This window comes from Manacus vitellinus, unplaced genomic scaffold (assembly GCF_001715985.3).
Source record: "Manacus vitellinus isolate BGI_N305 unplaced genomic scaffold, ASM171598v3 scaffold_10_pilon, whole genome shotgun sequence".
NCBI lineage: Eukaryota > Metazoa > Chordata > Aves > Passeriformes > Pipridae > Manacus > Manacus vitellinus.
In genome coordinates this window covers 11,482,093-11,496,496 of record NW_021938838.1, presented here as the reverse complement: position 1 = coordinate 11,496,496, position 14,404 = coordinate 11,482,093, and the positions used below count along the sequence as shown (strand labels likewise).

Sequence of the window (14,404 nt, the reverse complement as noted above, 5' to 3'; positions counted from 1 at the left end):
CCTTCCAGTAACACCCTGAAATGTCCCACCAGGGGACCTCTCGGTGTTGGGTTATGTTCACAAGCACAAGAAGAGAAGTTCCCATCTCTGGAGATACTATCATGTAATTTCCAGCAGGCCATTACAAGTGGGTAATGTGCAAAAAGAGGAAGTCACATTTATAGGAAAATGTGGTTTCATTGGCTTTGCAGAGCTGAGACTTTCCATGTTATGTAACTTAACATATTTCGTGGCCAAGAAAGCTACAGACTCTGCTCCCCTGCAGCCCCAGCACCAGGGCAGCTGTCCAGCAGTGAGAACAGGCGAGTTCAGAGACACAGAAAACCAGCAGGATCATCCACCTGTTCTAAAGTGGCTCCCCATGTGTTCCTGCAGCAGAATATATCCATTTTACCTTGAGCCTTTCATGGGCATATAGAGAGAGGCAGGATTTATCCTGCTTATAAATATGTTAGGAGTGATTGTGTTCATTAGTACAACCTAAGTAGATTGGAAAAACTAATTAATAGCAATTTGCTATGAGCGTCTCTAACAGACTTACTTCAAAGTATTTATCCTGAAGTGGAAGTTATTTGATTTGGTTAATGTTTTATTGTAAGCATATGCAGACTGTCTTCCAGGGGAAAATGTATTTTTGAGTACTCCAGACAAGTGAAACTGGTGAGCCCGCAGTCCAGAGAAAGCATCTGTAACCACAGCCAAAAGAGGAACGAGGTTTCCGACGTTCTTTCAAGACATGTGTTTGAAGCATGGGTTCCCATCACTTTCAGAGTCACTTGCAGGCCTTTTTCTTTATATAGATTTAGACAAGTCGATGTGGGCCTAGATTCAGCGTGATGAATGCCTTTGTGGTTTCTCCCTCGTCCGTTTTCCCCTGTGCTATTTAATCACTTATTTTGAACAAGAGTATGTTCTCAAGAAACTTGAAATGGGACAAAGCATAGTTTCTGACAGTGTTTATCACTCATTTTTCATATTTCTAAGAAATGGATCTAGTCTTACACCTTATTTACTGGGGCACATCTCCTTCAAAAACAAGATATAGTTTTACTGAATACTTTTCATATACTCTAATAAATAGGAACTTTGCATGAATGCTGATTTGAGCTCCAGGCCATGGTTAAAACATTTAAATAGTATAGCAAACTTATCAACAAACCTTTCCTTCCCCACCCTTCCCCCTTCCCTTTTTACAGTGAACAGATTTTTATCTGACTAGCACATGACTTGGGGATTTTTACAAGCACATTTAGGAACTTGTCAATTATTTGAAAACTTGAGCCTGAAAATAAAACAACCTCCCCCAACTTAAAAGTCCAGTATTTTGTATAGTGTGTACAAAATGGGTAAAATTTTGACTTGCTGAAGTACCTACAGAGTTCTGTTCTCTGACCTAATTATCACTACTTAACTAGGAGTTTGATTCCTATTTTTAATACTCCAAGACACCACATATACTGGTGTAACTCATTGAGGTACCAAATCAGTGGACCTATAAGGCACTCTTCGTTTCTAAACTCCTGTAGTCTTTTGTCAAAAGAAGAATATTCATGTTGTTTTTATTTCATCTTGGCATTTTAAGTCTGTCTCCCTTCCTCCTCTGCTTCCAAGATGTTAGTGACATACTCTGGCAGTGATATCACTGTTGCTCAAACATCAGTGAAGAAGCTCTCTGAGCAAATGAGACAGTTGTGAGCTTGAGCAGCTGCACTGAACTGCGTGTTCAGAGATGTGAGGCAGCAGGCGAAGGACTGTACAGCACTGGGAGAGCACTTTTATGCAGCCAGGCCTCCAACTCCAACCAAGTGCTGATGGCTCATAAGAGTGCTCTTTGGGAAAACAATTCATGGGCTACAAAAAGTGCGTATGGAGAAACAGCTTGGTAAATTAATATCCAGGAAAGAACTTCTGGTCACTCAGTCATTATGTCTGGTGACCCAGTTAGGACTTTTACAAAAACAGTTGACATCCCTTTGGCTGTGACTTCCCTGGTGTTTTTCCTGTTTTAAGTCCCTAATTTAACAAAGCACTGATCTCTCTCTCTCTGAGAGTCTTTGACTGTGGAAACATTACCCATGAGGTCTGGAAGACTTCTGGATCATTATTGCCACCGACTTCCTCTCTCTGTGAGCAAAGAGTTATCAGGGGTCAGCTGCAGAGTGGAAAGTGTGGCAGTAAATTGTGAGGTAAGCCCAGATTTTATATTGATGTGTCTTTGTGCCAGAGTGGATGAAGAGCATCCACCCCTCCTGACAGAATATGGCAGATATATGTGAGTCCTCATAAACTCCTTGATACCTGTTATTTTGGTGGACCTGTGGATTTTGTGTCAGCAGACCTGACAAGTTTACTAATGGTCTGCTGCATGATTCTTGAATTCCTTTCTCTGTACAGGCAAAATGAATTGCAGAAAGGAAGAAAAACACATACAAAATGCAAAAAAACCCCAAAAAACCAAAACAACAACAACAAACCAAAGACTTGCTGGTTGATTAAACTTTTGGTCTTAGCAGACCTTGAAAATTACTAGGATTGTTGTTGTGATATGTTTTAAATGTTAAACCCGTGTAAAGCTTTTAAGATTCATACCAATTAATTTATGTTGTTCAATATTACTGTAATATCTATTACCATGCTGGGAGGAACAGTTAAATCTGAAAACATTGAGAATTAGGTTCACATCCAGAGTAGCATTATGACATCAAATATTTTAGTCTCTTGCACAGACCTAAATATTACTTCAGCAAGAAGCTCTGTCCTCTGTTGTTGAACAAGAGCATGCCTCAGTTTAACTCTCAGTTCAGTAAAACATTTCTATTCTGAATGATACTTGAGCTTAAGTTCAGACATGTCTGCAAGTCCATTGTATTTGATGTCTGAGGTTAATGAGGTTAACAACAGGCTGAAGTGTTGTCCTGAACCAGTTCAATTTGACAATATGTAACAAAGTACATGTGCACACCAACACTTCTCTTTTTACATTTCCTCAGGATATAGGCAATGTAATTATTTAATAAGTATTCATCAGGAAATCTGCTTCATTATGATTAAGTGCTTACAGTTAAGCCTAAACTTAGTTCTGCACTAGGTGTTGACTGAAATTTTCACTGAAGTAGGAGCACAGTCCATGACTATATGCATCTAGCAAGACAGATTTATTAATTGAGGTGGTCAAGTCACACTGTTGCCTGACAAAGGATATCAGAAAGCTTTTAGACTTAAAAATGAACAACTCCATAAAGCTGGAGTTTGTCATGGAAACATCATCACACCAACTAATTGGTGTTATTCGTTCACCCCATTAGAGTAATTATTTGTAATTGTTATTATTGTAGCATATGTCCAGCACTTAAGCAGTGCCTATTACTGGGAAGAGCTGGATCATTCATCAGAGAAACAGAGAAATTGAGTTGAAAATGTCAAATCAGGCAGGCAGATGGAATTATCTCTTGTGGTATTTGCTCTTAAACAGATTTTTATTTTTTTTCTCTTGCTTCCTCATACAGGCAAACAGGGAAGCAAATGACCACTATCTCCCAGTTTCACAAGAAAGAAGTCAGAAATACCATAACCACTGAAAGGCATCTTGAGTAAAGAAACACTTCGGTGGACCCTGTGTTCAGGAGTGAGTTCAGTTTCTCTGACACTGAAAGGTACCTTTGACCCAGCAAGGCTCCCGTGAGCTCTGAGCTCTGGAGCTGTGTCACTGAGAGAGGTAGAAACAGCCAATGAGTCACCATTGAGCAGAGAGTAAATCCACAGATAACCACTGTATGTACCTTTCTAGCAGAAAAAAATAAGGGTACATACAGAAAATCTATCACAATTCTGTTTTTTCAGAAGCCCAAGTCCTGCTGAATTGGTTTGGATTAAGAGAGAAGAAAAGGAGAGGACTCTTGGTAAAATATCAGGTAATTTTTTTCTCTCCTCTCATTAACATGGTCATAATTAATGAGGAAACTGATTCTAAAACTGTTCTTAAAAATAGATCATATCAGCTGTATATTTCCATTGATGATGTCCCTTGCATTGATAATGGTGATTCATAGTAATGTGATTTAAGTCAGAATTAAAAAGTATTCAAAACCTGCAGTTGTTTCATCTCAGTTTCTGAGGTCCATTGAAACTTTGCTTGCAATTACCCAATATTATGAAAAAATGTTCCTTCATTTTTACATTAATTTGCTTACAGTTGGCTTTATAATATCCTTTAAAAAAATTTGATGTTACAGCCATCTGCATGTGCTTAAGCTCAGTCTGCTAAAATGTACTGCTTGAGCTCATGACGAAAGCTACAATTGTTTGCCTGCACAATACAAAAGGAAATAAAATGAAGGGTTCAGAATGGACTGTTGCAAATCAAGACTTCAAAATCTCAGTTAAACTGCTTTTTGTTCAGTATCTTTTATTACAAGAAGAGACACTTATCACGGATATTTGGGATATTTGGCAGCAAACCCGTAAAACTGAATGTTTGGATGATGATGAAGCAGCATTATTGTCTTCCAGGGCCACTAAAGTGGAAGTTTCCATTTACATCAATTTTTTTAAATGGGAGGGTTTGGGTCTTTTTCTGACAGAGATCTCGAACAGATAAGTTAAGCCTATTAGCCTGAATGTGACAGTTAATATGCTGATGTAAGAACGTACTTAAAGCCAAGAGCTCTTGGCTAGGCATTTTAACTCATTAAAGGAGAAATAAATGTCAAAGTGAAGAAGGTAAAATTGTAATACAAAATCTATTAATATAATAAAGCATACTGAAGATATTGCCTCTCTGTTATTTGTTACTAAATGGGTTGATATACATTCCTGTAATTAATAAAAATGTTATCTGTAAGAAAATATTCTGTTCCCTTTCTCACACTGAAGGAATTTTATATAAAATAGATAGAAATTGCTCCTTTATTGTTCCAATCCTAAAATCGGTGTCCAATTAATAGCAATTCATGTAGTCCTGCGACCTGACATTGTATGTCCAAGCAACTTGTGGGAAATAAAGGAACGAGCTTTTTAAAGGCGAGGTGAGAGAGGTTATAGTCTGGGAAAAGCTACTTAAAGTATTTTTTAAAAATTGTGTTCCTTAAGATCTTTCATTAAAAAACAAGCTCAATGTAAAATAAAATACACTAAGAGGGTGCTGATGTCAGTGCAGTAGCAGTAGTCCGAGTGTGGACTGAATACTGCTTTAGTAATTTGGATATTTTGATATGGTTTGGCAAACGAAAACATTCTTACTATTAGACATTTTTTGCTTCAGGATTTGCATATATGTATCATATCTCTTATATTAATTATATCTATTTTCACAGGTATAGACAGACATACCCTAGTCTTGTGGCACCCATGAATAGATCCAGTGAGCCTGTGCAGCTGTGTTTTGATCAGCAGAGAAGTTTCCTGGCATCCGAGAACTGAAATCACCTTTTGGGTATGACAAGTGCATCTAAGTATGTAGCAAGTGAAAATCAAGGGTTTCTGTAAGGAAGGAGTAAGAACCCCTACCACAAAAATTAAAAGTAAAATAACCTTTAATAACTGCAACAATGCAAACCCCGTTCTATGTATTGCTCTCAGTTGGCATTTAGCCATCCATCATTTGCTGGCTCATAAAGCTGATTTGTGCTCTCCCCTCCCCGTTTCCAGGAGCTGTTGGCCTCTTTTCACCACTCCTTTCCCATAGGCACATACAACTGGGACCCAAACACTCTTTTGTCTTTTCCTTAGGAACTCTGCTTTTTAACACATGGGGGAGAGGGGGAGTTTTGTGAGCAGCTTTCTTTCTTCTTCATTGCGCAATGCCACTTATAAACTCTGTCGATAGACACTTGGAAGGTATCTAAAATGTTAGACAAAGAAACAGGTACAATTCAGAGGAAAATTGACCTTGATTGAATAGGGTCAAAATGCTTCAACCACGTCTTTCATTTGAGACCTCCTCATTCACAGACTCAGACTTCTTTCATTGTAGCTTAGGGATGACAAATATATGTGGGATCTGTGTTAGTCCCAACGATTAAGAAGTGTTAAGGAAACTACCCAGTCTGACCATTCAGGAGACTCTGGCAGCCACGCTCCCGAGGCCAGACACTTGCACTCCCGGGATGAAGCCCCTTCACCGCGGCGGCTCCCGTGGCTCCACGGGTCCCACTTGGCTCCCCACGCACCCCACTCACAGTCAGACCAGGCTTCCTTACCGGTTCGACCCCAGGTTTCCCATTGCAGTTTCAGATGTCTGGTTCCATAAAACCATTTACTCACGGCGCAGTAACACAGAAACAGTCCGAGCAGGTGCTTCCGAGGAGGACCCTCAACCAAGGGACCCCTGGGCTTTTATACCTTTTATACCCTCATACTCTCCCCGTGCACAAGTCTCGCTCTTCCTCCGGAGTCTTCGGCTCCTGCCCCACCTCTCCGTGTCCATGTCCATCCACCTCACTGGCATCACCCGTCTTCATCTCCTTTCTTATCTAAAAGATCGGCAGTTCCCGGCCCCTGCTGTGTCTCTCAGTGTCCATTCACCTGGCTGGCGTCACCCATCTCTGTCCCTTTGTTATCCCCAAGGCTGGCAGTTCACGGCCTCTTGTCTCGGGCTCCCACCCAGAGCTCGATCTGCATTTCACTCTGCATCTCAATCTGCAGTTTGCAAGGGCAGCTACCTTGAGAAGTATTGCTCAACAGTAGTTCAGCTAGGTTTGGTGCATTCTGTGACTAAACAAACTCTTTGTGGAGAGCACACAACTACTTCTCACCCCAAAGAGTTGTGGCACTCAAATTGTTGAGAGCACTAAAATTTATTTTAGTGAAATCCTGTTTGGGTATTCCCCAGTTATTAGCACCTAATTTCCTAATTCCCAGGTGTAATTGTATATGTTAATTAAGCTCCTGAGGAAACACAAAAACTACTGAGCTCCAAATTATGTGTCTAAGAATTAGAATTTTTATCTGGCCTTTAGGAATTTAAGGCTGTTCTTAGAAACATTTAAAGGCTGTAAGACATCAAAGGGTTTTGAACAAAATACTTGTGGTCATTTCCAGATTTGGTCAGTACAGATACTTCTTGAGCTTCCTGGTGCAATCTGTTATCCCAGGCCCTTTTTGTTGAGTAGGCTAAGAATGGAGATTTACCAAAATATTTGATGAAGTTTTATATAGACTGTTCCAAGCATTTGTTTGCTATGTTATGCATCTCTTTAACCAAATGTTGTTTGTTGTTATGGAAACTCCTACTAATGAGAGCTCTTTGACCCATGAAATCATTAATCAACCAACAAAGTTTGGAGCTTTCAAGTAATTCTCAGTATTTCTGTTTTGATACTTTAAAACAGCATCTCTCTCACTGTCCAAAATCACAGATGGCACAGGCCTGACTCTCCTTCTCATTACTAAGGATGTTTTATATCACAGCAGCAGTAAAAAGGGACCTGCAAAAAGTGTAGATATAATTAGGAGCCCTTTAATATACTTTTACACTATTGGAGTAGCAGAGAGGAATCTTAAACCTGTATCCTTATCCCTTTTGGGTTTTTGCTGGAAAGTACTTCAGCTAGGACTGATATGGATTGGGAACTGGGAATTCTGCCTCTCCTGTTCCTGAACTGCTGAAGAACAGCTACACCAACACACTCAGCACAAGTGTGTTTCTTCACATTTATCTTAGGTTAGCACTTTCCTTTATTTAACTGTCTCTGATCTGACTATATCTGATCATTCCTTCATCTCATTTTCACTTAACCTTTTGCCCTCCACACAGACTAAGCATCCTATCAGGTATTGCCCAAGGGACCTTCTTTCCCCTCCACTCCCCTTCCTCCACTCTTTCTCCAATTTAGGTGCTTTATGCCATTCCTGGTAATTTACCTGATTGCATGGAAAGAGTTGTAGATCTTTTTATAATTGCTGTTTTACTTAAAACATTGATTCTTTAGCTCCTTCCTGTTTTCAGGTCATCACACCTCACTGGAGGTTTCCCTGGCTTAATGAGCAGCTCTGAAACCAGAGAAAGTACCAGACGATGGAGGGCATTGTACATTCTTATATTTGAAAGCCACTCCATAGCATCCACAAGAGGATTCTTGGCACCTGCCTAGTTAAACTGAATGTCCAATGTTATCTCTCCAGGCAAGTAAGATTCTGGCAATCACTGTAGTCCTATTTCACTCGTTCTCAGTCTTTTTGACACCAACACATTAATTCTCCCAAGCTCCTTTGGCAGCTGTAAGGAGTTCTCTCTTTTTTTTTTTTTTAATATGATTGATAATATTGAGTATTTCTTTTAACCTTTTACTGCCATTGCTGGGCTAGGTGATAGTTCCTATGCTGCGATGATAATCTCCACTACACAGTAGCACATCTTCTGATCACCTACTCATCATGGAGCTCATTTGTAAAATGCTGCTGCTTAATTTACCAAGTGTAAGAAGCTCCACCTGGAATTAGCCCTACAACGTGTCATTCTCCCAATACTCCCACTGTCAAAGGTCTTTATGCAGAAACTTTTTTAGGAATTTAAGGCTGTTCTTAGAAACATTTAAAGGCTGTAAGACATCAAAGGGTATGCAGAAAATTGCTTTATGCAGAAACTCCTTCTAGTTTAACACAAGGAATGGCAACCCTTGGACAAAATGTGACTATATAGTTTCATATGATGCACTGGAAAGAAATACATCCTGGAAAGGGTGCAAATAATGCAGCTTCTCTGGTTCAATGCAGGATATGACCCAACTGAAATGTACTGGTAAAAAATGTCATCATTTTCTTCACTTCCAAATTCTCAGAAAAAAAAAAGAAAAGGAAAAAAAGGTTGTCTGAGGAGACACAAATATATAAAAACAAAAAGACCTCCCAGGCTGACTTGAAATATGTTCAAATTACACATCTACTCTCTGCTCCCTAGAACCCAGTAAATATTTCTTTGGCCCTACAAAGTGTTTTAGTCTGAACCCAGGAAACCTCAGACTGACCTTGAAAATAAGATTCCTCAATTTTCAAAGTAAATGTCTTGGCCACATTACTGGAGGAGTTGCACTTCTCTGATTGAATGTATAAAACTTGTCTCTTTTGGCAAATGGGGTAGATTATACAGTACAATGCTGGTGGCAAGGTTAAAATATCTATATTGGGCCATAAGGGGCAGGGTTAAGCCTGTGAAAAGCAGTAGAGTGGAGATACACTGACCTACCTTGCTAAGCATCCAGAGCATATCTCCAGAGATTTTGTTCTGTCTTCTCCTCAGGTTGTACTGGATGGCTTAACAGCTTTTGATGCTGTAGCATCCTTCCAGCTTACCTTGAATCCAGTTTGAGATTTTAGATTGTCTGGATTTGATTAGCTTTGTCAGTTTATTTTCTTCTGATGTTTTTCTCTTCTGCCAGCTGCATTAACTCTTCTTTCACCCAAGACTCACTCCATGGTGGGTGTAATGAAAATACTCTTTTGCAACAGTCTTTGACATCATCTCCTGACAACATCTGACTTATATTCAGGTATAAATTTCTCAGGTCTTTTTATCAGTTCTCTGTGGAAAGGTAGAAGTGGAAGTTCCACAAGGAGTGGAGGATAAGAAAGGTCTCAAATTCCTCTTCTGATGACTGGTCAATGTCTGTCAACTGACGCTGAAAATCACTGTGATCGTAGCCTTCCTTTTAATATCAGAGCTGCTTTCAGGACCTCAGACATAACTGCCTTCTGTCCAACAGTCTTGTTTAAAACAGACCAAAATAATAAAGATGGACACTTTGATTGAGATCTACCATATTAATTGAATTAAACCTGGCTTTAATTCTAACAAAAAAGCAAATGCAGTATTGAGTGCTAAATAAAATAAGGTGATACTTTTTCAAAATGAGCCTTTCCGTTTTTGCTTCAGCTTGAGTTCCTCACTTGAGGGCAACCATAAGTGTTGGAATGCTGTCAGCTAGTGTTTCATGGAGGCTTCTGGTCCAGGGCACCAGTGCAGACATCCAGCTGCCCAAACTGTGGCCCTTGCACCCTCTCCATGTCCTGCTGGCTCCTGTGTGTGCTCAGGGTTTCATTAGGTTGCAAGTTGTAGCCACGTGGTGCAGATTTAAGAGCTCCACAGGGCTCAGGTAATATCCATACATCTGAGGAGGACAATACTGCTCTCCAAACAGAATGAACCTTTGAACTTTGTTAGGGTTTTGATATGACATTAAGCCTCAGATTTATAAAACCAAACCAGAACTTGCTTTCATTCTGTGTTCTGATTTTGCACTAAATTGTCAGCAAAGCAGACCTTTTACCTATAAACAGATGGCACACAATTCTATGGGATTTTCCCACATTTGATGAACACACATCAAGTCCATTTACATGAGCATGGAAAATATTAAAATGACTACCAGGTCTGCATAGTGTAAGACACCTGGAGCACATTGCTGCCAGCAAGCTTCTGAGGTGGGGATATTCTGGCACACAGTCACAGTTCTGGGGACTGGGCCATTTTTGACTCAGGTTATTGCATCTTTTGACACCTAAAGACATGTTGACCTCTGACCCAGAAACATCTGCAACGTCAAACTATAAAATCGGGAATGGAAATGTAGCCTTTTTTCCCCCCTTACTGTTATTTTTATTTTCTATTGAAAAGGGTTTTAAAAGGCCTATGAAATGTAAAATTGCTTTTTTGCCATAGTTGCAAAACTCATTTCAATTTTTATCTGAGATGCACTTGTAGAAAATTTCCAGAGTTGAAAAGCTAATACAACAACCCCACTCTGAGGACCAGAGTCCAAAGCCCTGAGCACCACCCAGCCTTCATCTCTAGGGGCTTGAGGAAAACGGGAGGGGTCTGTCACAGTGACCAGCCTGGTCCACACTCCCTCCATTCACCCCTGCTTTTCTCCAACAGTTTATATTGCCTGCAAAGTTCTTGTATATTCTGACTTTCCTTCCTAAAGTAGCTCTGGCTGATTTTAACTCACCAAACCCTAACTTTTGCTTCTTCTGTGCAGGCAAAAGTGATAAGTATCTAGGCCATCACTGCTGCTCCTCTGACATGGCCCATCATGGGAATACTAGCCCTGCTGGTGTCTGCACCAGTGACTGTAGTTTCTTATACTGTATACTAATGCCAACTGAAGTCTTCCTTTCACCTTTCTTGTTGCTCCGGCAATTTATGTGCACAGATTTTATTTTACTTAATTTTGCCAAATAACTTCCGCGTGAGAAAACTGAGCTGGGACCTTTCTGTGTGTCAGTGTTCCCTCCTGTAGAATGAATTTGTGTGGTTTGTAGTAAAATGTGACTATCTTTGCATGAATGGCACTATAGAAATCGCTAGAATTATTTTAGTCAATTTTTTGTTTCATTTAACATGAGAGGTAATATATAGGGCAGAGTAATATACTATGTTCACAGATGGGTTATTGCTGTGATTGAGTTTGCCAAAATTAACACATTTCCCATTAAAAAAAAAAAAAAAACAAAAAAACCCAAACCAAGCCAAAACAAAAAAACAAACAAAAAAAACCAAACAAAAAAAACAAACAAAAAAAACCCAAAACAAAACCAAAAAAACCCCCAAAACCAAAAACCAACCAAACAAGAAACTTTGGAAAAGTTTCTCTTTTCTGAGTACAGGCATTTTATGTTAGAGTCTTAGAGCTGATTCTGTCTCTCCCAAGTTATAAACCCTTATGGATGTACCATAAAGATGTCCACCTAATGCAGAGAAAAGCAGATTAATTGATCACAGTAATATATTCTTATCCACTGAATAAGAGCATTCCACACATTGTTTCTTGTTTTGTTTCTGGCTTGTAAATCTTCATTGTAGAATACAAATGAAAATGACCCAAATATGTATTATTTATGAATAGGACTCTCAGATATTATGCTTTAGATTGATTGTGTTAGACAGGATATAACAGAGGCACAATAAGTCAATGAAAAATAAAAAGCAGCAAAAATGTTTCATGCTAAAACTGTAGTTCTAGTGACACCTCTTATATAAAGGACATTTCCAGCACATTGACATTTATATTTATCATGGCTGTGCATGTGATTTACAGTTGTCTAAGGTACTGAATATCAGGAATATCCATGCACATACACACCCCTTTGAATGATGGCAAGTCATAGACTGCTGCATTGCCCCTTATACAGCAAGCTTTTCCTCCCCTTTTTATTTTTCTTCTCTAGCTGCAGGGACGCAGAGGAAGCAGTAGATCAATAGGGTGTCTTGACTGAAGTTGCCTGCAGCACTTCCATTTCTCAGACTGGACACTGATGCTAACTATCAATAGCAATAAGAGGCTGTCTCAGACAGAATTAAGGCTCCTTCTTCTGCATGGCTGTCTGGTGCTTACTGATAAACATCTTGTGCACAGGATTGCAACAAATAAACCATTTCAAGTGTGCAAACTAGCCACTGTCATTCTTCCTATTGATACTTGCTGTGGGCTGACGGCACTGATAGTTATTTTCATACAGCTGATAACATGCTAGATAAGGGTACAGATGGATAATAGTACAAAGGCATACTGCTATAAAGTGTAGAAACATCATTGATGAAATTCTCTCTGCTCCTGTAGAAACCCTGAGACAACAAAAGACGAAAATATTGACTTATGTTCAAACTACTTAAGAGAAGCTACAGCTAAATTTAACTATTTATTTACCTTTGATTTTTAGGTAATGTTAAAGATATCCTGCCAAGCTATTTTATTCAGATGTTATTCATTTTTACCTCTACTGCATTTGCAAGTTTATTCTGGAAATAAAAGTCAACAGGGGTTGGATGCAGCTATGATATAGATGGGGAGGTGATGCGCAGCATCATGGTCACTTGTCATTTGGCCTGAGCTATACACCACACTAGTAGTTGCTAATTTTGGAATAACTGAGCCACTTTAGCCTCCCTCCCTGCAAACAATCAATTTGTCGACTGATCTATAGCTCTGTAGTGCATTTGTGGTTTTCAGCCTGAATAAGGATGAAGAATCAGGTTCTCACCCACCCACCCATTAAAATACCCTGGCCCAGATCTTCTTGGTGGTAAGTCCTGTTATAACTCTGCTTAAGTCAGATATCCAGTGGAGTGATGCCAATTTGCATCAAATTAAGTGCTCACATGCTAATTGAGGTTTATTTTTCTTTTAATTTTGCTTTAACTGATGAGGGTGGGGGAAGTGGTTCAGATGCTCTGCTGTAAAATCAACAGAGCCTTATTTCATATCCTCCCTCTGTGGAGCTCTAACCATCTACAGGAGCAAACAATTTGCCTCTGAGACATCTCCAGCTTTATATGAAGTGGGCTTTTCAGATTAGGAGGCTCATTTTCAGAGGAAAATTTCAGTGATACATTTTGAGTTTCAGAGTATCCCAAACAAAATGCTTAAATAACATTGTTTTCTTTCATAATAATTTTTTATGTTAAATCTGGCAAAGGCTGATGTGTTTTATAGGATGAGACTATTTTGAAGGTACCTCTGTTGTTGCTGAATGTTTAAATTAGGATGGTTGATGAGAAAATAAACCAGAGCCTCCAAGACTTTAGGGATACCAGTTATGAATAGCCCTACTAAAAATATTTGCATAAGAGGATTCCTGAATATATGTCTGTGAATACCTGTATTGACTTTGAAAGAAGTGAAATAAAACGTTAACTGGAATTTAATATAGGAGGAGAAGAAAGAACAAAAAGAACCACACTGCAACTTGTAGAATAATCACTTACTGATAGATATTTTCTGTGTCTGTACCATATGCTGCAGCCAGATTTGCCCACCACACAAGAGCAGTTTGGGGGTGGAATAGTTAATGTCTGTAGACTGCTCAGAATCACTGCTGTTATTAATTGTCCTCCAGTATAGAACATGTACATTTTACATTAATATGCTGACTAGCAAGACAGAGCATGCAGTTTCTAGCTGGGGAAGCTGGAATTTCAGAAATAGCTTGGCTCTTCACTTTGATTACTTTCTGGCTGGAGAGTTGGAGTCAAGCTAATTCATTTTGTAAACATTGCTGGTCATTCATATACAGTACATGGCATGAATCAGCGCTGGACAGTCAGACGGGTGCAAGTTCAAAAGTCCAGATTAAAATTACCATTTCACTGCACACACTATAATCCAGGCACAAAGTGAGAAGGATCATATATGTACTCAGGCAAAATTCCCACCCCGCCCCCCCAAAAGTGGAAGGTTTCCTTAAGAAAGGTGAAGAGACAAGGGTCCTCACTATTTGCTGATGAGCAATCCACCCCTTGCACCCTAACAGTCAGCTTTCAACAAATATTTATACAGCTCAGGGATACAGCTATAGCTGCAACATTTCAGCACAAATATTAGGCCACAACCTCAGCGAGTCTAAATTGGCCTCAGTGGCATTACAGTGATTTACAATAGCGGAGCTTCTCCCTCCTTTTATTTTTTTTCCT

The 14,404-nt window shown here is 39.4% G+C and overlaps 1 long non-coding RNA gene across 1 annotated transcript; it reads left to right on the top strand.

Annotated features, from left to right (window-relative positions):
• The first annotated feature begins 3,846 nt into the window (after positions 1-3,846).
• On the top strand, positions 3,847-12,176 carry LOC108642578. Its single transcript, XR_001922655.2, has 3 exons — positions 3,847-3,911; positions 5,313-5,450; positions 12,163-12,176. It is a non-coding gene; the product is annotated as an uncharacterized LOC108642578 (long non-coding RNA).
• Positions 12,177-14,404: the final 2,228 nt, after the last annotated feature.